The sequence below is a fragment of the Lichenostomus cassidix genome, chromosome 5 (assembly GCF_008360975.1).
Source record: "Lichenostomus cassidix isolate B80296 chromosome 5, HeHo_3.0, whole genome shotgun sequence".
Taxonomy (NCBI): Eukaryota; Metazoa; Chordata; class Aves; order Passeriformes; family Meliphagidae; genus Lichenostomus; species Lichenostomus cassidix.
In genome coordinates this window covers 13,244,518-13,266,777 of record NC_139486.1, presented here as the reverse complement: position 1 = coordinate 13,266,777, position 22,260 = coordinate 13,244,518, and the positions used below count along the sequence as shown (strand labels likewise).

General features: G+C 36.8%; 1 long non-coding RNA gene across 1 annotated transcript; it reads left to right on the top strand.

The window, feature by feature from the left end:
- Nucleotides 1–2,911: 2,911 nt before the first annotated feature.
- Nucleotides 2,912–12,187, top strand: LOC146435979 (uncharacterized). Its single transcript, XR_014852868.1, has 3 exons — nucleotides 2,912–3,019; nucleotides 7,429–7,487; nucleotides 12,045–12,187. It is a non-coding gene; the product is annotated as an uncharacterized LOC146435979 (long non-coding RNA).
- The last annotated feature ends 10,073 nt before the right edge of the window (nucleotides 12,188–22,260 follow it).

Sequence of the window (22,260 nt, the reverse complement as noted above, 5' to 3'; positions counted from 1 at the left end):
TTTAACCAAGCATTTTATTTGCCCCATCCTCAGAAGTACTGAGGGTCTTTACTTTTATCCTGACTGTGAGGCAGGACCAGGACTGACAGAGCTCAGATTTCCTCTATCTTTCCATCACAGACAGAAGCCGTTGAGGAACCTCTATGACCAGTGTAACTTAGCATAGCTTGGCAACAGCTCCGTGCTGCAGTCAGACAGCCTGTTCTGGCTGCAGATGGTACCCTGATTTCTCCCTGCTTAAGCATCCCCTCAGCTCACACCCAGGCTCCTGCAAAGTTACTGCCTCCTCGGGTCTACTGGCATGAGTCACAGAGTGACTTTCTGGTCCAAAGCAGCCAAACCAATGCAGGTTAAGGAAATAGTTTTTGTTGAATAAGGTTAGGGAGAGACTAGGCAAGCAGGCAGTGGCAGCTGTGAGGGAGCAGATAAGAGGGGAGCAAGTGAGGGGGTTTCATCTGCAGTGAGAAGAGGGTGTGCCTGAGCAGCACATGAGTGATGTCAGAACCCCTGACAGTCTTCTGATAGGGGAAAGGGGAGAGACTCATGTGCCCTCCATTCCTTTTTCCTGAACCAAGTCTATCTGTCACATAGAAGTGTATCAAACTCAGTGCTAAAATGCATTTATTATTTTAAGGAGTTGAACAGCTGTTACCCCAGACAGTGAATGGTTTCTCTAATATTTTAGTCACAGATCAAGTATAGAGAATAGAATGAACTAATTTCTCCCACTAGCTGCCTTTGTTTGAAGTCTGGCTTTATATACTAGGTTAATTTATTAGATCTTCTTTTTCATTTTCCTTTAGCTGGTTAGTATCTAAGGCCTAGATGTGTTACAGATAGCTCACAAAAAAAGCTCCATTTTGAGCAGTGATCAGCTCCTATTTCACATGAAAGCTATACATAGGTCTGGTCAGAACTTCAGCAGTAACAGCTTTAGGAAAACAAATTATCATAGGAAGTGATTGATGTACTGACTAAATAGGTTGCAATCTTCCCCTGCAGTAGGTGGTGCTCACTGCTTAAATAAAATTAAATAGTGACAGTGATGGGCATACCAGTTTTTGGTTGAGTTCTAAAACCGAGGATGGACAAATTGTGAGGAAAAAAAATCTATGAGAGAGCAGAGCCTTGTTTCATAGGGTGCATTCTCTCTAGCTAACCTTTCCTTTGCAGTTTCACTTTTAAGTACTATTGCTAAAAAAAACTCCTCTGCATGCATTCTTGCTGCAGGGACACCTGGTACATTTCAGTGTACAGTGCACTTTAGGAATGTCTCAGAGTAGCAGAAATGTTAAATTTTTATGTAAGAAGTGCTATTTTTGGTGAGAAAAATTGATTGGTAATTTGTACAAATGCTAACTTCACCTGTTCAGCTGCTGTTTGTAGGGACTCCAGTGGGGGGATATGATCCCTGTTTCCATACTTCTGTGTTGAATAGAAGCAGTCACAGAAACTAAAGCAAGCCCCATGTGTTATTCTGTAATAAAATTTTTTAATTCATACTGGAATTTTTGATCCAGGCCATTCTTGAACTTTTAGGAAAGTTTGGACCAAGATCTGAATTTTATGGCTTATTTCTAGAATGGTTTTGAACTAGATGCTAAATTTGTGAGCTCTGTCCTGTCTAAGTACTTGGATATTATTGCCTTAAAAACTAAAAAAAAAAAAAAACCAAACACAAAAACAGAAACCAAAAACCTAAACAAAACTAAAAAAAAAAAAATCTCAGTAGTGAAATCCTGTGTTTTGAGACTTTTTTCAAAACAGCTGATCTGGTTACCCAAACAAAATAAAAATGGAAATTGCATTAAAGGAGTGTGCTAAACATTTTGTAGTTTGATTTACTATTTGTATATTTGCAGGCCATTATTAACGTTCCATAATAATACTTCACCTGGTAATAATACATATTTATTCCCTCATATTTCTAAAACTCTTTGAGAACCTAGAGAAGTGCAGAGTGTTCTTAAATATGTGTAAAATTCCAGCTGTTTTCCACACAATAGATTTTGCCTTAAGTGAGAATGAATATTAAAGAAAACATGAAACTTTTTTTCTAAAGTGGATCTTTGCCGACCACCTGATAAAAGTACATTTATTGGCATGCTTTTCATCTTTTTCTTGATGATATATAATTTTAGTTTGATTTAGTTATTACTTCATTACTCTAAGAATAAAAGTTCACCGAGGCTGACACTTGTCTCACAAGGTAAATCTCCACTCCCGTAACAGTGAAGTAAACCTCTTCTTTTCAGACAGAAGAATATTCTCCTGTAATGTTTTCTTCATAAATATTGGTGTAGTGCTTAATAATGTCTTCTGTACAGAAATCATGTCTCTCTTGAGAAATAAATTGGTCTAAGAGCCCCAGAGAGAAAAAAGTAAAATCCTTAGCTCACTACTTTAAACCTGGCATTTTCTAGATGCAGTGTTCTGCATGGCTTGGTTTTGTTTTGTTTGAAACCACAGTATTTCTATTACTATAGAACCTGTTGAAATGTAGACTGTTAGCTTGCTAATGTAAATTGTAAAAAGGAAACTAATTTGTGCTGTTTTCTTAGGCTACAACCAAGATTATTTTTTTGTATTCAGAAAAAAAAAAATTACGATGATGTAAAGGTCCATGAGTTAAACTGCAACCCTTTGTGTAACAAGGAAAAAAGCCACCTGAAAATATGTGTAAAATGTGTTTTGAGCTGCAACAATGAACTCTTTCAAAACAATGCTGTCACTGTTTCAGTACTTTAAAGTGACACTGTGATTTTCAAGTATTAATAAGCATCCAGGGGGAGCTAGGGAGTAACAATTTTGCTTTTTCTAATGGTATATAAGGAAATATGAATGCAGAGAAAAGTAGTATAAATGACTAGTTCATATTTTGGGATTGGGGCTTTTTTTTACTAGGAACTTTTGATGAGAAACTGGTCAGCCTTTCTGAGGGTGGTGGAAAGACTGTCAAGGTCACTGCCAAGGACAAGAGAGTCAATTAGTATGCAGATCAGAGCCAAGGAGTTCAAAGGTATTGTTCCAATTCAATCACATTAGCCAGGCCAGTAATGAACAAACGGCATGACCTTAATCAGGGAGCCTGAACCACTCATTGAAGGGAAGTCTGTGTGTCTCTGTGTGTATTTGGGGGGAGCAGGAGGAGGGGTTAGGGTGGCAAAAAGGATGTGGTTTCTTTTGTTGTTGTTGTGGTTTGGCTTGGGCTTTTTTTTTTCTTTTTTCTTTTTTTTTTTAAAGGGACAGCAAGCCCAGTTTGCTTAATTAGCCACCAATAGCAGAAACTTATTTCTGGGTCCCTGTGTTCTGAAGTACAAAATTGCTTTTATTTTGGGGGGATAAATGAAACAGCTTCAAATGGACAGGTGGCTTGAATATTTTAATAAAATGCATTCAGTGATATGCTAAAGGGTATGCAGGAGGAGGGAGATAACCTTATGTAAAACACCAAACCAAATTTTGCAATTACAGTTTCTCTCACACTGTTCTAATTTTCTGAAAGTCTACATGCAAGGAAAATTGTGGGTGATTTTTTTCCCCTAGACATAATGTAAAATAATCCCCACTCTAGTTAATAATGGAAAGAATGTTTATTTAGAAGAAATATTTCTTTAGAATCCTCAGTCTAAAAAACATTGCATCATACATAATTATATTTTAGCTATACAAATTGCTAAGTTGTTTCATGTGCTCAGCACAATGCACACTGCATGTTTCAGTGGACTCGATTTAGTACAGTCAAAAAGCAGCATTCATATTCACCTTAACAAATGCCCATTATTATAAACTTACAAAATATATCTCTCTGCTATTTTTCATGTATACTTAAGCACATTCAAATACTTCTACAGAAATGTGTACATAGTGAGGACACAATAATAAAATGACAGGATATATCTGTACTCATTTATATATTATAATGTCTGCATGTTTCTGCAAAGTGGTTTTTGAATGCATACTTAGGACTCCATTGAAATTTCTACATAAATCGGGTCTGTGTTCCATTTTTATAAGCTAATGATTGAATTTGGTAGCCAAAAATACTAAAATAACACTTAAAAGGGTAACATTTTTCTGTGTTTGGATATGCAAACACATAGTTTCTGCACGTGGAAAGACTAAAAAAAAAAATCTGCAAGAAATCAATATTAACTGTTGAAAATGTGAATGATGCCTAAAATACATTCACACGGTTTACCTGCAAGTTATGTGTTCACATGGTTTACTTACAAGTTAATATTTTGTGTTTATATATACAATAAATTATAAGTTTTCTGTATCTTTCTGGGTAACATTTGCTCAACAGTTACTTCAATTGGAGCAGATTATCAAAGAAAGCTGCAGGCTTCATTGGGGAGACTGCAGAAATCATTCATTTCTCCTTAAATGAATCGTGATAGGCAACTAAGATTTTAGGAATCAAGGGGTACTTGTTTGGGTTTTTTTTTCTTTCACTCTCTTCCTCTCTCTTCTTTGCTGGGGAGGTACTTCATCATATCTCACTAAAACGGAAGATGCATAACAGAAATGAAACTATTCTAGGCTATGAAGCACCCTAGGGGTTCATGAATGTTGGGGGAGGAACACTGATTATACAATGCAATAACATATTGAGACACTATTTCAGTTTTACACTTGGTATCAAGTAAATACAGGATATCTCACCCATGAAGGGTGATTATCTTTCATGAAGGGAGGAAATGAGTTATTAAGGTCTTTCTCAGGAGCAAAACAAGGATAAGAATCTTTATTAATGTAAGAAACATTTTTTTCCCCCTACAGTAATATACTTCCTTTTTAGCAAAGATACAGATTTTTTTTGTCTTTAAATTGTCCATATCTCAGAATGGAACACATATCAGTTTTAGCTGACACCACTGCAGTGCTTGAGAATATTGTTATAAAACATGTGCTCATTTTTTATCTAGATCACAATTAATAACATTTTTAAGCATGCAATGTCTATCTCGTCCCATAAAAACACTTGTAAAGTATTTGACATTTTATTTGAGGATATTAAAAGATTGTTTAAAAATAAACATACACCAGCAGAGCAGAATTTTCACGCGATTATTCAGATAGTCAATAGGTCCTCTTTGATCATATTATTATGATGCTTCTGCTGGATTTCAGTCTAAGACAGGCGTATTTTTTGCTCTCTCTCTCTCTGTCTCTGTCTCTGTCTCATCCCCCCCCCCAAACAAGGTCATAGATTTTTTAAAATGAGGACTAGAAGTTCCAAGTACAAGATTAAGTAAGTTCTAACAGTGTTATAAAAGTAAGTGCTTTTTTCTATAATAAAAGGTGTTTAAAAGGTTCGCTACAGCTTTAAACAGAATTACAATTTACTTCTTTCAAGTGTCCAGGCCATAAATTCTTCTCAATTCCCTCTCTCTCTCCTTGTCGGAATTAATGAGATCAGATTTGATCAGGGCAGTGATGTGTTCAGAGCCAAATCACACAACAGCGCGCGTGCGGTAATGGAATTTGCATCTAATGCATACATAAATCAAACATCTTTCTGGACATTTTCATATGCATAATGTCATTTCATCCAGTTCTCTCTGTGCAGAGGGGGAGATTTTTCTCTCTGAGAGAATGACTTTCTTTAATGCTTTCATTTTATTTTCGCTGACTACAATCCCCGAGAATGCGCTCGGTCGGAGAATCTTTCGGGGCGCGGTTGACAGTTCCTTTTCCAAGAGGGGTCCTTCACATTTATCATGCCTCTTCCTCGGGGGCTTTGTTATGCAAATGTGGCTGAAATTGATAATTCCAAAGTGCTTCATTTCGGTTCCTTGGCGGTTGGAGATGGTAGATAAAAAGAAACTGACAAGACACACTGATTGCCCTCAATGCTTGTAACTCTCTTGCTAACAAGGCTCGATATTGTTAAAAATTCCTATTGTTATCAGGGTGGCAGTTCCATTATGCAGGCCTTGCAAATTTCTCATTTGAATATTAACCCCTTAATCACCCTCCCTGCTCCCCTCCCCCAGCCCCAAACCAGTTGCCCTCGGGTAGGTCAGAATGCAAACCAGGAAATTATTGCCCTATTTTTAGTGAAAACTATGTGTGTGAGTGTTTTGTTCTGTTTTGGTTTTTTGTTGTTTCTTTTTTTTTTTTTTTGGTTCCCTAAACTACTTATATTAATAATTTTTTTCAATGAGAATCTTTTACTGTTAAAAAAAAAAAAAAAAAAAAAGCTTTAACAAAACATGTCTAGCAGAGACAGACAGAACCGGATTGTTTAAAGTTAGGTTTGGGAGAATATTTACATCAAAATATCTGTTCACAGAAGTCAAACTCAGTAGCTCCTGGAGACTGGAGAAGTTTCATTATTTTTAACTTGTATGTACTTGCACTTTATGTTCTAACTTAGGTAGGCCTCAGGGAGGGGATAGCGTGTCTTTATATACCAGAGATACACGAGATTTTTAGCTGCCGGTCCTACTGGCTGCACCATGCCTATCTCAGGCTCGCCAGCACCTAACTTACAGCCTGTAGACAGGTGGCTGAAATAAAGGAGTAGAGAAAAAGGGAACTTGAGAACCTCAAGGATTTCTGGAGCTGTTGCTTTTTTAACCCTGAAGGACAGATGCCTATAACTTCCACAGTTAAGCACTTATTATTATTGACAGATTTCACTTACATACATAGAACATACTGTTAAAACATGGAAGGGGAAGGACTGATTCAGGGACCTGATGCTGCAGCCCCCATGATTCACAGGAGTTTTGCCGGTATTTTCAGTGACCACTGCATCAGGTGCTAGAAAAGACATAAAATCAGGAAATTGCAGGTTCAAGCTAAGGATTAGGTCACACAGCAAAAGAACAGGACTGGTTGCTAACTGATTTACTCATTGATTAATGAAATTGTGAAGTCTGGAATTTCTAATATCACTCTAATATTCCCCTATGTGTGTGTGTCCACAGAAGGTGAATTCGTTTCCACCAAGCACATACCTTCAGGCACATATTACAATTATAGGTTAATTTTAGTTTGTCATTTTTCTGGGGATACCTGACACAGTTCCAGTTAAAGTAAATCTTGGTGTGAAAAAGGTAAGTACTGCAGATGCTAGCTGGAAGTGGAGAAAGGAAGAATTTGCTCTGTAAAATATATCATAGTTAACTGCTAGCACCAGGCAGCTGCAACAATATAATATTTCTCTACAATTACAAAGAAGATGCATCTCAACCAGCTCAAGTCAAAGGAACGTCAAAGTTTTCCACTTTCTTAGCTCTGAAGTCTTGCAGAGATGTGTCTGCCAAATTACAGTAAATAAAAACGACACTTGCACAACAGTAACTGAAGATTTCTCTCCCCTACTCTATAAAAAAAGAAAAAAAGAGAAAGAAAACCCTCTCATGTTATTGTAGGAACTCTTGGGAAGCTCATACTTCTTTCTTTCATTTATAGGTGTGATGGCAGATTAAATCCATGACAGGAAGCAGTGATAATGCCCACTGTAGAGCCGTGTGAGTTACAACAGCTAAATTTCCCATGCCGGTGCTTTTTCTTTCAATTATCTGAAAACACCCTGTTAATTTTTAATGTGTTCATACCCTCATTCTGTTACCAAAACTGCTACCTTTCCCCCCCTTCCTACTTCAGAAATAGATTTCACTAAACCTGGCTGCTGTAAACTCATTATATGATTCTATCATTTATTCTGTCCATTAGAGTAACCAGTGTTAGTGCTTTTCCCCCTACTTGAGTCTGTCAAGTGCTGTTATTTATGCTCAGTGGTATTAATATCTCTGGTTGTATTATGGTTGCACACTCGAAATCTCTAATACAATCTAAGCTTGGCAATAGTGACTGCATCAGCTATCAATAATCAAAAAGTCTCATGCAAGTTGTAGGTATTAAGAGTCAATATTACATAAATATAATTAACATCTTCTGCGTGCTCTAAAGAATAATCAGTAGTGCTGATGGCTTTAAAAAGATCCTCCTTTTCAGAATCAGAGAGCGTGCCCATATTATGAACAAGAGAATTAAAGATTTGACAGTATGATTTTGAATGTTTCTTTTCTTTCGGTTACCCTTGGCAATGACTCTGCTGTAACCTGGCTATATAATGTTGTCTGCTGTCTTTACATGGAAGAGGGTTTAAAAGTAGATTTTTTTCTTTCCGTGCTTGATTTCAATGGGTTAATTTCACCAACAAAAGATTTTCTGTTTTTCTGTAACAAGAAAACTTCTTAGGTAATTTGTGACCATAGAATTAGAGCAATACAGCTAAACTAATATATATGCAATGGTTTCATTATGCATAAGAGCAGGCACTCTTTACTTTGCAGCCCAAAACACACAAAGCACCCATTAGAATGAAGAGGCCTGTGATGTCTCTTCATGTGCAGAGTGTAAAGGTACATGAATGTCCTTGCTTGTTGGCATTTAATTTACCAGTTGCCTCTGTAGTGGAGCCTTGGCAGATTCAGCTTGAATCTGAAAGACAGGCTGTCATACTGAGAGTCTGCTGCCTACTGCTGAAATTGAGAGGCTTGGCAGATATGCAAACAGTAACTGGGTTTGAGTTGTTTTGATTACAAGTTAAACAGAAAGTCATTGGCAGGGCCAATATAAATCTGCTGAGGTTTTTTGGCAAAATCTGTGGAGGTATTTCTATAGATTCTGCAGAATTCTGTAGCACCTTGATTTCACATCAAAGAATGTCCACCTCTGAACCCATTCTGCGGATAAATGTGTCAGAAACGTGAGTGAACATGTTTAAGTCGCTGAGAGCTTCCAGATTCAGAAATATAAAGCATATTAACAACATGCTGTACCACACCACCTTTGTGCAGTTGTTAAAGTCTGAAACCAAATGTTTCACTGAAGTTCAGGTGGATTTTTGGAGAAGTAAAGTAAGGTCAGTTATAAACAGCTGCAACAGGAAGGAAAAATAGATTTTAATGAAAGTTTCAGGTGAAGAAATGAAAACAAAAAAGAGAATTAGACTATGTCCTGAACTCAGCTGTGTTGCTTGAAATGCTGAGATATTTTACCAACATGTTTTTTCTGACATTAAGACTTTCTGAAGCTGCTTCCTGCATGGCATGCAGTTCTTTAACAGTGGTTAGACCTGGTACAATTCAGTCTGAAACTGGCTTTTTTTCTCCCCTTTTTCTATAACTTTGCCTGAAACACCATATTTGACTAAACATCCAGACCTGACAAAATCCAAATGCTCATCCCAAATTTATTTCCTTACAGAGTTCATTTGTCTCCCTGCCTAATCTGCAATGCTGAGTTGATAAAAGTAACACAAACTGACATTGTATAAGCAAAAAAAGGAGGCTGTAAACTTTAGTTATATGCACTTTTACAGTACAACCTCTGCTCAATTCCAACTTAGTGTTTTGAACACTAACACATCCTTTACTAAAATTGCCTTTCAATTTTAAGGCAAAACCACATTAACTTTGGAGGGAGGAAAGAGTACATATAATTGTCGCTCCTATTGTTTCTGTCTGACTGGCTGTAGACAGATTTCTGCAAGGCTGGCTAGCAACAATGCATTGATTTACAGAGGCAAGAATATCTGCACAATTCAGAGGGCTAAGACACCTTTATTTGAAAACTGAGAATCTGCAAAATGTGGCAAAGATCTTGGAAAGGACCCAAATGTATGGAATCTTTTTCTCATTTTTTTTCCCCTCCTCTACTTGTATCAGCTACTTTGCCTATTACAGCTTTCTAGGCAGGAAAAAAATGCCACTTTTGAATTTGCATGAAGTATTACATACCTCATGCTAAATTTTACAAGAACCTAATTTGGACAAATTCATTAGAATATGAACATTGCTATCTAAATGCTCTTTATTTCCAGATCTGACAAATTGAAAAAGCACATTATTTTCCTGTGAGAATTAAATGTTTGTTTTCTTTGGAAATTACTCCACTGGTTTTCTCTTTTTCATACTGAATCTCCCTTTCCTTTAAAAAAACAGAATGAGAGAGTTTATATGAATGGACCATGTTTCACTCTGATTAACAGACAACAATAGCATTTTAGGAATTTCATTTTCAGATGCAGGTTGATAATATATACAGACTTTAAGCCTCTTTTTGTTTCCTTTCACTGTTCTATATACTTCTCTTCAAAAAAAGTGAATTTAGGGAGCTTTAAACAGCCTACTCACCCAATACTGCAACCCGATGCAAATTTTTAGAGAATGCTTACAAATGTCAAATCCCTCTGAAAGTGATATACTTTATTACTGTTCTTTCTTATAATACAAACATTTCAGTGCAGCTCAGATCCTATTTTTCAAAATATACAGGATTTTGATATATGGACAACAGGAGAATATGTATCTTAGATATAATGCCATAAGTGCTCAAAAGTTATTTCTGAGCTGATTTAACATGGAAAATCTCCAGGTAGATTAATTTTATAGGCTGCTTTTATGGGTGTAACATTTCAAGATGAGAAAGCCGTGCTTCTGAAATTTAGTTTCGGCAGATTTCATTGGCACCTCCATCTCCATCTTTTATTACCTTAAAGTTGAAATTTAATCTCTCTCTCTTTTTACTCCCCCCTCCCCGCCCCCCCCTCGATTTTTGCTTAATTCCTCACTGAAATGGCTGGGCCTGTATTTTTGTTCTCAGGTCCTGTTGTGTCTATTACTGTCTAACTACTTACATTCTGAAGGAAAAAACAAAATGATTACAAAAGAGGCACTTAAATAACTATGCTTAGAAATTACAAGACCTTTGATGTAGAAGATTTTTTCTGGGACAGGCAGCTATACAAGAAGGTTAAGCAATTTTCCCCCATAACCTTCTCTCTAAATGGCTGAGTTAATATTGACAGTGCTAAGAGTAAGTTTCCCCAAACCCAATTTATGTATTTTGGTAAAGGCAGAGTTTGAAACTGCAGCCCTTGCACACACAAAACTTCTGACAAAAACACGACTTTTTAAAGAAACACCTATTTGTAACATTGCCAACAGGGGCTGTGTTGCAATGAAAGGAGAATGTGGACTATACACAAGCATGTTTAGTAATGTTTCTGCATGACTCTTAATAATATGGATTCAGTACACACTTCATAGATGTTTCCAGAAAAAAACCCCTTTGAACAATAGTGTGAATTTGAGTATTATGTATGTTTTCCTATTTCTGAAGCATAGAACAGAATGCATGGCAACTGCATATGAAAAGTGGCTTTCATGCATGTGTTAAGAATGCTTTATAAACCTCAGTACCTCAGCCAGTTGGTTGGTTGTTACTGTTATTTGTTTCTCTGACTGTAGCACAGAGATAGTCAGTATTCTGGCCTGATGGCCTGCAAAATTGTTAAAAAAAGGAGGAATGCATTTTTTTGATTTCAAGAGTTCAGGTTAAGGGAAAGAAAAAGAAGCATTTAAATCAGGAACTGTGAATGTGTGTAAGTGTCTTTGTGAGTGTGTGTGTGCATGTTTGGAAATTCATAAACTAACACTTTCAGGCTATGATCTCAGTTTTTACGACTGAATTACATACCTTAAAAAATTGGTCTCACTAATATAAATGCTAAGAAACTCTCAACAATTGTAGTGCCTACTGTAATAAAATTCTCTGTGAGAGAATGACAGAGATGCAAAACACTAAACAATGATGATTTCCTCGCTACCAATGCAATTGCATAAATTAGGTGTGTATAAGTTCCCAATGATTTATAGCAGTTGAAACTTACAAAAAATGATTACATTTGATGTTTCTTTAGAAGATAGAAAAAAGCTGATGTTTACTCACAGAGTGGTTAAAAGAAGCAGAAGCTAAATCTAGATTATAGAATCTGTCTTACAGAAATCTTTGTATACCTTTTATATTACTTTTTTCCTGCGGATTTTCCTTGAAGATATATTTCATTAACCAAACTTGCATATACTATTTGTTAGTTTGGAAAAAAATCTTTTTTATTTTTTCTCCGCTGCCCTCCTCACTGCTAGCCTATTAGTAGAAGTGGCATTTTATTGATTAGACATTTAATAACAATATTCTTCTATATTTGCTCAAATATTTAACTGTTTGCATTGTAGCTGGTGTAAAGGTCCTTAAGAGTGGTAAAACTGAAATGGGAGAATGAAGAAATGTATTGGCTATGACAAGAAGAAGTAATTGCTTTTCCTCAAAGGATCAGATGTGGTATAGTTGTTTGAAAAACAATCTAAACAACATTTTGTTCACCATTGATTTTAAAAGCATTAAAATTAGTTTTTATGCAGCTATACTCATTAAGCTTTTATGTATACTGTGTAGGGTGAATAGTTAAGAAGCAATAAAGCATTCTGCAGTAAAATATACTTTGCCAGTTGTCAGAAGAAATAAAATACATAGATTCAGAATGTTTGTTTCCCATAGAATATTGAGATATTTGCCATGTTAATTACAATCCAAATAAAGCTATTTTATTTGTGTATTTTAAACAGCCTTGTAGCTGTAGATGACTAATACAACTGTTATTGGAAGTGTTGTGTTTGGAGCTTGTGTGTTCATACTGAAGAGAACCAATCATCAGTTATATATATCTCAACAATTCTTACACTCCAAAATAAATCTTCTCTTAGAAATTAGTGTTTCAAAGTCTAATTTTAAATTTTAGCCTCAAAAACCAAATGAAAGTCCCATGCTGTGTAATTTTCTCCTGTACTCTCTTTAGTTTCTCATGTCAGTGTCTGCATTCATACACAAACTAGTTCCTCTGATTTCACTGAAGTAGTTAACAATTAATTAAAAAAGAAATAGTCTGGAAAACAGCAATAGTCTAGTGCCCAAGAAAACTTATTTGGTTATTACTTGGAAGAACATAACCTTTTATTTTGTTTCTCAAAAATGAAGAAAGGAGTATGTGTACAGTACAACAACATGCCATCAGAGAGAATAATGCATATAAAAATGAATTCCTGTTATTGTGTTCAGGTGTGTTTGTGAATAAAAAATGGAATTTTGAAAAGTCAATTAAAATGCATTTAAATTCTTTAACACCAGAATTCTTTAATGTGAAAAATTTTTCTAGACAGTTTGTCAGTATCACTGTAAGCACTGTGCTGTGATCAGAACAGGTTTCCCCCACCTATGAATGTTAGATGGCTCCGAAATGCATTACACCTTCCTGTTTCAAACAAGGAGACCACTCTTGAAAACATGGAAGTACTTATAAAGTAAATAACCTTTAATTAAATATCATTGTCTAGCATTAATCTTTATAGCTCTGTTCCCTATGGAAATAAAAGTGGATATTCAATTTGTTTTGATTATGCATGAATTTTATCAGAAGTGTTATTTCTATATTGCTGTGTTCTTCGAGAAAGCAGAATATTTGTGTCGGCATAAGCCATTAAGAAGAAGGCTCCTCATTAATGGGAAATAAGAGCGACTCATTTCTGTTGTATATAAATAGATTGACATTTAGAAAGATTAATTATTATTTTTAAGAATAAACATCAGTTCATATGCGGCTGGTGTAACTTTCCCGTTCAGTCTGAAATCCCAGGTTTTTTCAGCGTTAACTGTGAAGTGAAATACAAAGTGTTTCTATTGTTAAATAGATATTATTTGTGGTACCTGCTGATTTCAGGGATGTTTGGTTGCACAAGCCAAGATACACTTTTCTCCTAAACTAGGGCTTGCATAGTGGGTCTCCAGGTACATGCACAAGGCAGATCAGGAACACATACTTAAACCCTGCTTTCATAATGTGTTGAAAACAAGCTCCATTCAAAAGGGTATTTTCAGCCCCATACAATTTCATTCATCTTTTCCATCTTCGCTTAGGAGAATTTTGTGACAACCAGGTCAGAAAAGTCTACTAAATTCTATCTCAGTGGTAGGTCACTGTGCCAAGGTGCATCCCACTTCATCAGACTCTTGCAGCATTCACCAACAGCTCTTCTGCTCTTGGCAAAATAAGTTAATCTATTCTTGGTGAAAATACACCCTTTAGTGCTGAGCTAATGCTGTCCCATGTGCTAACTATGGATGAGAGCTAAACAAGGAGGAAAAGGGTGGTCATTCCAACTCCTCAGTATTGGAGCACAGTTTTTGCTCTGGCCTCTAACAGTGAAGTGAGGAAGGCAGGTTTCATGGTGAATGAGGAGGTAGACCATAATCTTTGTAATAATGCTCTGCCTGACATGGTCTGAGGATGCTTGTCCTCAGCGCAGTAAACACTGGATTTTTTTGTAGCTGTGTGGTAAGACACACTTTGCCACTGCTATGGCTATGCATTTGCAGGAGATGTCAGAGAGTGTTTAAATAATGTGTAATGGCGTGTTGCTCTTTCATCATTTAGGGAAGTGGCTCTCCCCTGTGACAGTCATTATATGCTCAGTGCTGAACCTTGGAAAACACTTTTAATCCTGTCTGTTGTGCCCACACAGCTAGGCAAATGCATACAATTCAGCACAGAAGCATTATCCCAATGTATAACATGGTGTTTAGTGACGAAGCCTGAGCAAACTGCACCAATGCAGACCCTGGGAAACATCCACTGCAGAGCTGTGGGCAGATCCATTAGGGTAGAAAATAGCCCCAGGAGCAGAATTCTCTGCACCAGTCAGAGATCCCTGCAATTCCTCTCCCAGCCTGGCTTTCTACTCTGCAAACAAGGTGAAGAGATAGAAATAAACAAGAGAAGTGAAACAACAGATAAGAGGAAGGTCACAGCAGAATGTGTGTTTTTAAGGAGAAAACAGAGAAACAGCATTCCTCTCATTCTTGCACATTTAATATCCATTCTGGTTATAGGAAAGGAGTAGGGACTGCAAAGACAGAATGCTGTCATGCCATCCCACTATATATAACCAGAATCCCAGACTTCATGTATAGTCAACAGAACGGTGCAGGGTTTTAATGCTGCTGTTTTGAAGCTCTACTAACTATGCAGGAATCCTTGAAACTGCCAGAAGAGAGACAGCACTGGATCTTACTCGGTAGGCATTCAACAACTACATTCTCCTGAGAGTCCCTCCCTTTCTTTCACTTAATGGAAGGTAGAAAGCTGTTGCTGGGGATGTTGGCTGTGCAGTGACTAGGCTGGGAGTGTCACAGCCAAAGGGCACGAGTGTGCTCTCCCACAAGTGTGGGAAGAACTGCAACAGTTCTTTTCAGAAACTAGGTAAACCAAATTAAAAATTTTATCTGCATATCTCAGGCTGAAGACTTTCTCTGGATTAACTCTTGCTTCAAACCTAACAGCTGTGGTTTGATAAATATCACCTTTTTCAACTATCCAATAACACATTTGTTAGTTGCAGCAGGGGATAATCCACTCTAAACCTAGAAGTTTCAATGCTGTTAACGCAGAGCATCTGGAATAAAACTTTAGTCTTTGGCTATTGCTCTTTGCAATTTAAAAAAAAAAAAATTTCCTTCTGGATGAAGATTCCCCTAGTATTAAGTCCTTATATATCTCTAGAGATGTGCCTAAACAGTAATCAAGTTATCCTTTGCATTTCTCTACACTAAATAGAGTTATTTATATATTTCACTCTAAGTCCTCCTCCAATTCCATCTCTGATGTCTTTCCTGCTCCAAAGTCTTTCCAAACCTTGTGGGACTGGTCCCACTACTACTAAAAACACATGTACCTTTTCTACTTCTCCATATTCCCCTGTTTATTCTTCTCAGGACCAAGCTAGTCCTTTTAGCTTCAATGTCACACATTAAGCTCCTGAGAAGGAGATGAAGGTGATTAATGGATCTAGAAGTCAATTTTTAAAAGTTGACACCAGAGCAAATGCTATTATAAAAGCCTTTAATGAGAATGAATCTGTGCAAATATCACTGACTGCACCTCTTCAGCATTTGTTTTACAGTAGAGATAGTTGCACATTAAATGTCTTTTGGCAAGGGACTTAAGGATTCTATTGGGAGCAATATAACATCCACTTTTTGGTACTCTATTCCTTGGGAGATCATATTGTTTCCTACTTGAGTAAGTCTATCAAAACCTGCCCTTGCTCTGGAAAGCATAATTTTGTTAACACTCATTTTCAATCTTTCTGAACTTGCCAGTAAAATAGAATTCAATGGGCTTGTTCAATGTGGTATGAACACAGACAAGAAGATAGTTCGCTGTGGCTGGAAAAAAAAAGTGTAGAAAGAGAAGTTGGAAGTTGCCCTGAAAATATTCTGCTCTAAAACTCAAAAGGTTGATTATTTGCCATAATTTCTTCTCTAAATTATAACCAACTGGTTCTATTACAGATGCTACTTCCCAGTGTAAGTGAAACTCTCTGAGGAGTAGTGATAAGTCAGTGAAAGTGTATGGAGGAGGGGGTGAAAGAAGCACAGTCAAGAGGATGTGGTGAGAGGAAATGATGAAAGGCCACATTAACATAGCAGGAAACAGCAGAACATGTGGCAAACACACTGAGGACTGGATGCATTTTATGTGTCAAATTATCTCCAAAGAGGTTTTTTTGAATTTAAAGCATAGTAAGAAAGTATATTGCAAAGCTCACAGGACCTAATTATGTGGGACAAATTAGTCTGCAAGACCTTCATAATCTGTCTAAAGATGTGGGTGTAGAAGTAAGTTAACGAGCAGGTTATTTTGAGTGAGTGTCTGAAACTCCAGTTGTGCCACATGCAAAAGAGCTTATGTGCAATAAACAGAAAACTGCAGGAGGTTTTAATGCATACCTGAAACAGCAGGGTGACGTAACGGAGACAAGACAAAAGGGAAGAGCTCATAGTGGCTCATTTGGGCAAAATGGGCTCAAATGTCTTTGATGACTGGTAACAAACATTATAGAGCCATAGTTTAAGTAAGAACAATCCCCAGATTCTATATCATCACAATGAAACACATTTTCCATGGCTTAGATGACTCATCTACTACCTCTAAATACCTCAAGGTATTTAAAGACCACAACAGAACTAAGATGTGAGAGACATCTTAGTTCTGTTGCAGATACCGTACCTGCAATTTTAGCTGGGAACCAAATGGTAGCAAAAGTGGGTGGTTTGTCAGTAATTTCACATGGATGGGAATAATAGTGTCTGTGAGAGAGACCTAGCAGGGATCCTCATAATGCTGACAACATGGTGGAGAGAAGATGATAGAAGCTGTAAAACATATCAAATTAAGTATCTTAGTGCTTATATAGGTTACGTACTAGGAAATCTGATTCTTACATCAAGCTGAAAAAGTGTTAATAACAAACTTTGAATCATGAGACCTTAGATTAGTGATCAAGCCAATCATCTGTGTGGAATATTCAGTGTGTTTGAAGTAATCTTTATCTGGAAAGATAGTGTAAGAGAGTTGAAAACTTCTGTTTTCACTTTGTCTGTCTTTTTATCCACTACCTATTTTTACTGTTTCCTTTAGTTTATGCACTTAGAGATGTGACTGAAACGTGGTACTGATCCTTCAGTTACTCCAAGAAATTTTTATCTGCTGGGTCAAGATGTTTAGCTAACTTGATCTAAAGCATAGTTTGTAATTCAGCCTGACACATTGTTACATCTCCAGAAAACCTCAGCTGACACAGTCTTTGAAGAAAAAGTTTCAAAAATACAAGGACTAATCCCCAATATCAGTCCCTTTCTGGCTGGAAGCGTAGTAATGAATACAGTCCTTTTTATAATTAAGACAATTTTCTCTTGAACAACAAATTATAGGTTTGTGTGAAGCAGTACTGTCCAAAGAGGATATATCTTGAGAGGTGGATTGTACTAATCTTTTCTGCCAACAATTTTTTTTGTTTTAAATACACAGTTATTCATGATTGCCTTAGAAACAAATTATAAAGTGTTTAACAATGTTAAGAAAAATGAGAACAAAATGTTGTTTGCTAAAACAAGCAAAGTGTTAATCTTTGTTCTACCTATTGGTCTTCCTCAGCCACCACCCTTTGGTTCATCACCACAGAACCACCTGTCAGCTGAGGAAGCATGATTTTAAGCTTTTTTATCTGGTTTTAAAATTAATGTTTACAAGGAGTGTACTTGCAGTCAAAATGTAAATAGACATTTTTACTGGAGCTCTTAAACCCTTACAGTGTCAGTGTAACTGTGCACTGTGCACCTGCAGTTACAGGTATCAGCATTTCTGTTGTGAGGCCTTGTGTTGAAGAGAGATTTGGTTTCAGATAGACAGCAAGTATTTTTGCATTGTCATATTAACTCTAAAGTTCTAAAATGTGTCTAAAATATTTGGACACTTTTACCATGTGGGAAAAAACATATATATATCGAGTTGCTTGTCATTTCTTTCATTTCTTAAAGTTGCATTAGTTTGGGTGTCAATCTAGAAAGATATTACATGTTGAATTTTTTAATTTTAAAGTAAAAAAATTAAAAAAATTATGGTATATAAAATGATGCATTTAATGAATTGCTGAAGCTCTACAAAGCAGGATCTCCAGTAAGCCTGACAGCGGTATGAATGTACTTCAGGCAATTGCACAAGAAAGTTAGTAAATAAAAATGGAAGCTGGTTTTATGAGTGAATATTGAAAATGATGCTCTCTTGTGCAGAGAGCACTAGTGCATGTGAAACCCTATGTGCTTTTTACATAATATGCCTCTCTAGTTAACATATAACATAAAGTGTCACAGATCTTTTAGAGCTTGATTCACTATGAAAGAAACACAGCCATCTGTAGTGTGAAAGTTTATGACTCAATTGTCCACACCTTACAAAGTGATTCAGCAAAGACATATCTGGGCCGTGGAAACTTTTCTTTCCCTTATTCCATTAGTTCTTGCTTTGAAAGAATAAAAAAGATCTTTGAGATGCAGTATGCATTTTAATTCTTGCATAGTAAGACAGTGTGCAGATTTAAGCATGGCTTTTACTTATTATTTTTGTTTCACAAGACCATTTCCTGCTTCTGAATCATATTTTGAATTTTCAAAGGTGGATTAATAAAATGTGAAAAATGGCAAGTCATTTTCAAAGTGATGGGCGTATGGATAGATTAGATTAGACAGAAATCTGGACAGACCATTGGAGAAATGTTGTTAGACAAAATGGGACTTCTGCAATTACTTCTAGTCCAGTTGTGACCCATTTTATAGAGGTTATGCAGTGCTATTTTTTAGCTTTCTTTTTCTTACAAATGCAAAACCACTCTGTAGACTCTTAGTTAATATCTCCTCCTTATGTCCTCATACAAACTGTGAGGCAGTGTCCAAAATAATCAAGCTTTCTTTCTTTCTTTCTTTCTTTCTTTCTTTCTTTCTTTCTTTCTTTCTTTCTTTCTTTCTTTCTTTCTTTCTTTCTTTCTTTCTTTCTTTCTTTCTTTTTTTCTTTCTTTTTCTTTCTTTTTCTTTCTTTCTTTTTTCCCTTTCTCTCTCACACACATATGCTGTATATACAAAATGCATAACTCCCCTTTTTTTGTTGGAGACAAACAGAATTCAGGTGCCTGGGTCCAATAGATCAGCTGATGCAGAGTAACTGCAGCAACATTCACATTTTCCCTCTTTATTTAGTGTTCTCACTAAGCTTGGCTGTGTGAATAACTTCCCTTTAGAACTCCCTGCAAAATCCCCTTCTTCCTTTTTTTTTTTTTTTTTTGATTGGGGTGGAGCCACACCTGACATTGTGAACAAATAAGCTGCAGTAACTTTTAAGTCCCACTTCAAGTCTTACTGAGTTCTAACACTTCCTGACAGATTGGGGCAACCCTGTTATATACCCTCTGAAGAAATGGTAAATCTTTTTGCCCTTCATGAAAGCTGCCAAATAGAAGAAGCTGAATGCACATCTAGCCTCACTTTGGAAATCACCTTGCTTCAGGAACATGCTATTTCTCTCATTTGATATTAAATCTTTGCCAGAATCCAACAGTTTCACATGAGCCAACTTTTTGAGATAGAAGAGCAAGAAAAAGTCAAAGGTATCCCTCTATTTTTTTTTCTTTTTTTTTTCTTTTTTTTTCCCTGGTTGTTTTTAATCTTGGCATTCTGTTCATGGAGAGATCTTTGTTGCCAACATGTCTGCTGCTTCTCCATCTCTCACCCTTCAGGTTTCTTAAAATAGCTAAGAACACAGAGTTTCTAAGCCTGAAAAACACACTTACTGGGAAAAAGGGTATGCATGAAGTTAAAAAAAATATATTTATACTGTAAGCCCTGCAACCTGGCTTCCTGCCCACGTTTGGGCATCTGTGCTGTCTCTGGATACCTCAACTGACACATGCCAGCTCCAAAGAGGAAGAAATAAAGGGCACTGCTGGTTCAGTGCTGAGCCCATGAACACAGTGCAGTATCTTTGAGAGGTGGGGTTTGCCACCATTAGTCTGCTCATTATCACAGGCCTCTGGAGAGCAGGGTTTAGTCTTTATTATCTGAAATTAAAACTTCTTTCATAATACATACTGTCACTTCAAGCAGAAGTCATTCATTCATTCATTCTTTTCATTCTTTCACTGCAGAGTCTGGAGTGTCTTTTCAGGTGAGTGCATCTTCAAGTGCAGATCCAAAAGAAGGCACACAGGGCATGGTAAAAGACAGAAGATGATAATTTAACACATCAGATAATTTAACACATTAGATGATAATTTAACACATCTAAAGTTCACATATCTAGAGTTAGTACTGAATTCATGGAAATAGAAACAAAAGTTTCAGAAGGGAGCATAGCAATTCCTCAGGTCTTGGCACAGAAATCAAATTCTCCTCTCACGAAGGGGATGGGTTTTAGAAGGAAAAATTCAAATTGGAAGAAAAAATGCTGGTGTACAAATGAAGAGGAAAGACAGAAGGAAAAATGCATGGTACATATGATAAGCTTCAGAAAAGCTTAGGGAGTTCAGAGGGTTGAAAGAAGAGCAACTGAATTCAAGATCCAAGATGCATGCTATTTAACTTCTCTGAACTATTTCTGTTTTCACGTTTTGAAATTTTCATGGATTTGACAAAGGATTTTATTTATGGTCAACAGAGATGAATATATAGCAAGAAGGAAAATGATGGAGGAGTATGACTAAGCCTGTTGGTTGCCCTAAAAGACAGTCCTTAAGCCTCCAAAAGCAAATGACACTGTCAAAAAGATTTCCAGTAGTACTGCTTGCCCTTGGCCCATCCCTTTCTACCTGGAAACACTTGGCTACCAAGGTTTTTTGCCTTCACAGGGTTTATGCAACAAAGAACTGTAAAAACATAAAGGCTGTCAGCTCCAAAGATATTTTTATCCTCTCTGCAGGAATCAAGGATATGCAAAGAGAAGTTGGCAGATTTATGGTACTGAGTTAGGAACTGGTTCTGCACCGGCTGAAGAGCTTGTTGAACTTGCACAATGCATAGGGTACAGGCTGGTGGGTTGTGCCATCTGCTTAGAAACAAAAAGCAAGGGAGAATTTCAACAGCTGTTTGTTGAGTCAGATACTCATCCCTGATTGTTTGTGCCACAGTGGCAGATTACTGCCAAAGAAATGCATCCCCTGTTGCTTAATACACCTGACCTGGATGTTATAAAGTTACACCTGCTGGAAACGAGCCTTATGATGTAGTGCTCATAAAATGCCAGCAATTCTACCAGAGAAATGTCCTGAAATCAGCATGTTGAGTTCATCCTTGCTTCTTTGTAGCTAATAGTGATATGGCAGGGGGCAGTAGGGATTTATCCCAGCTAATTCTACAAGGTGATTAGGGCATGATCATGATGCTTGTATTATATTCAGGTTTTCCCTGAGTATGCTCAGTTTTGTTGGGTATGACATACTGCATGTGAGTCACTCATATTCTGCATGAGTCATATGCTGAAGTGTGAAAGCAATGCTGTATCTCTGCCGTTGTTACCCGTTGCTCAGCTGCTGCCATACCACACAGCTCAAGCCAATTGAGCTCACCTTCCCAGTTTGAGCCAGCTCTCATCAGCTGCCTGAGCCCTATAAATGTGATCCATAGTGTTGTCCAACATATAACTAACGTGAATGCCATATGTGTTTGGTATTTGGATTTGAATTACGAGTCTGTGGGTTAGAACCTCCAAGAGTTCTTCTGAAAGGATTGTAAATGTCCAAAAAACATGTTGACATCTATAAAGTGTATTTTAAAAAGGAAAATAATTTAATTAATCTTTTAAAATGCACTTATCTGTAGTACTAAGTAGATAAAAAGGTGTTTGTCTTCCTCACAAAACCAACATTTTAAGAGTGCAAACCTACTCTGTGTTTGATGGATTGCTTGAAGATCGGTCGAACCAAGAATGCTTCACACCTTCAAAGTCTGAGAAATTCTGGTGCAGTCACGCCCTGGAGATCATTAGTCAAACACGGAACATCCATTGTGGACTAC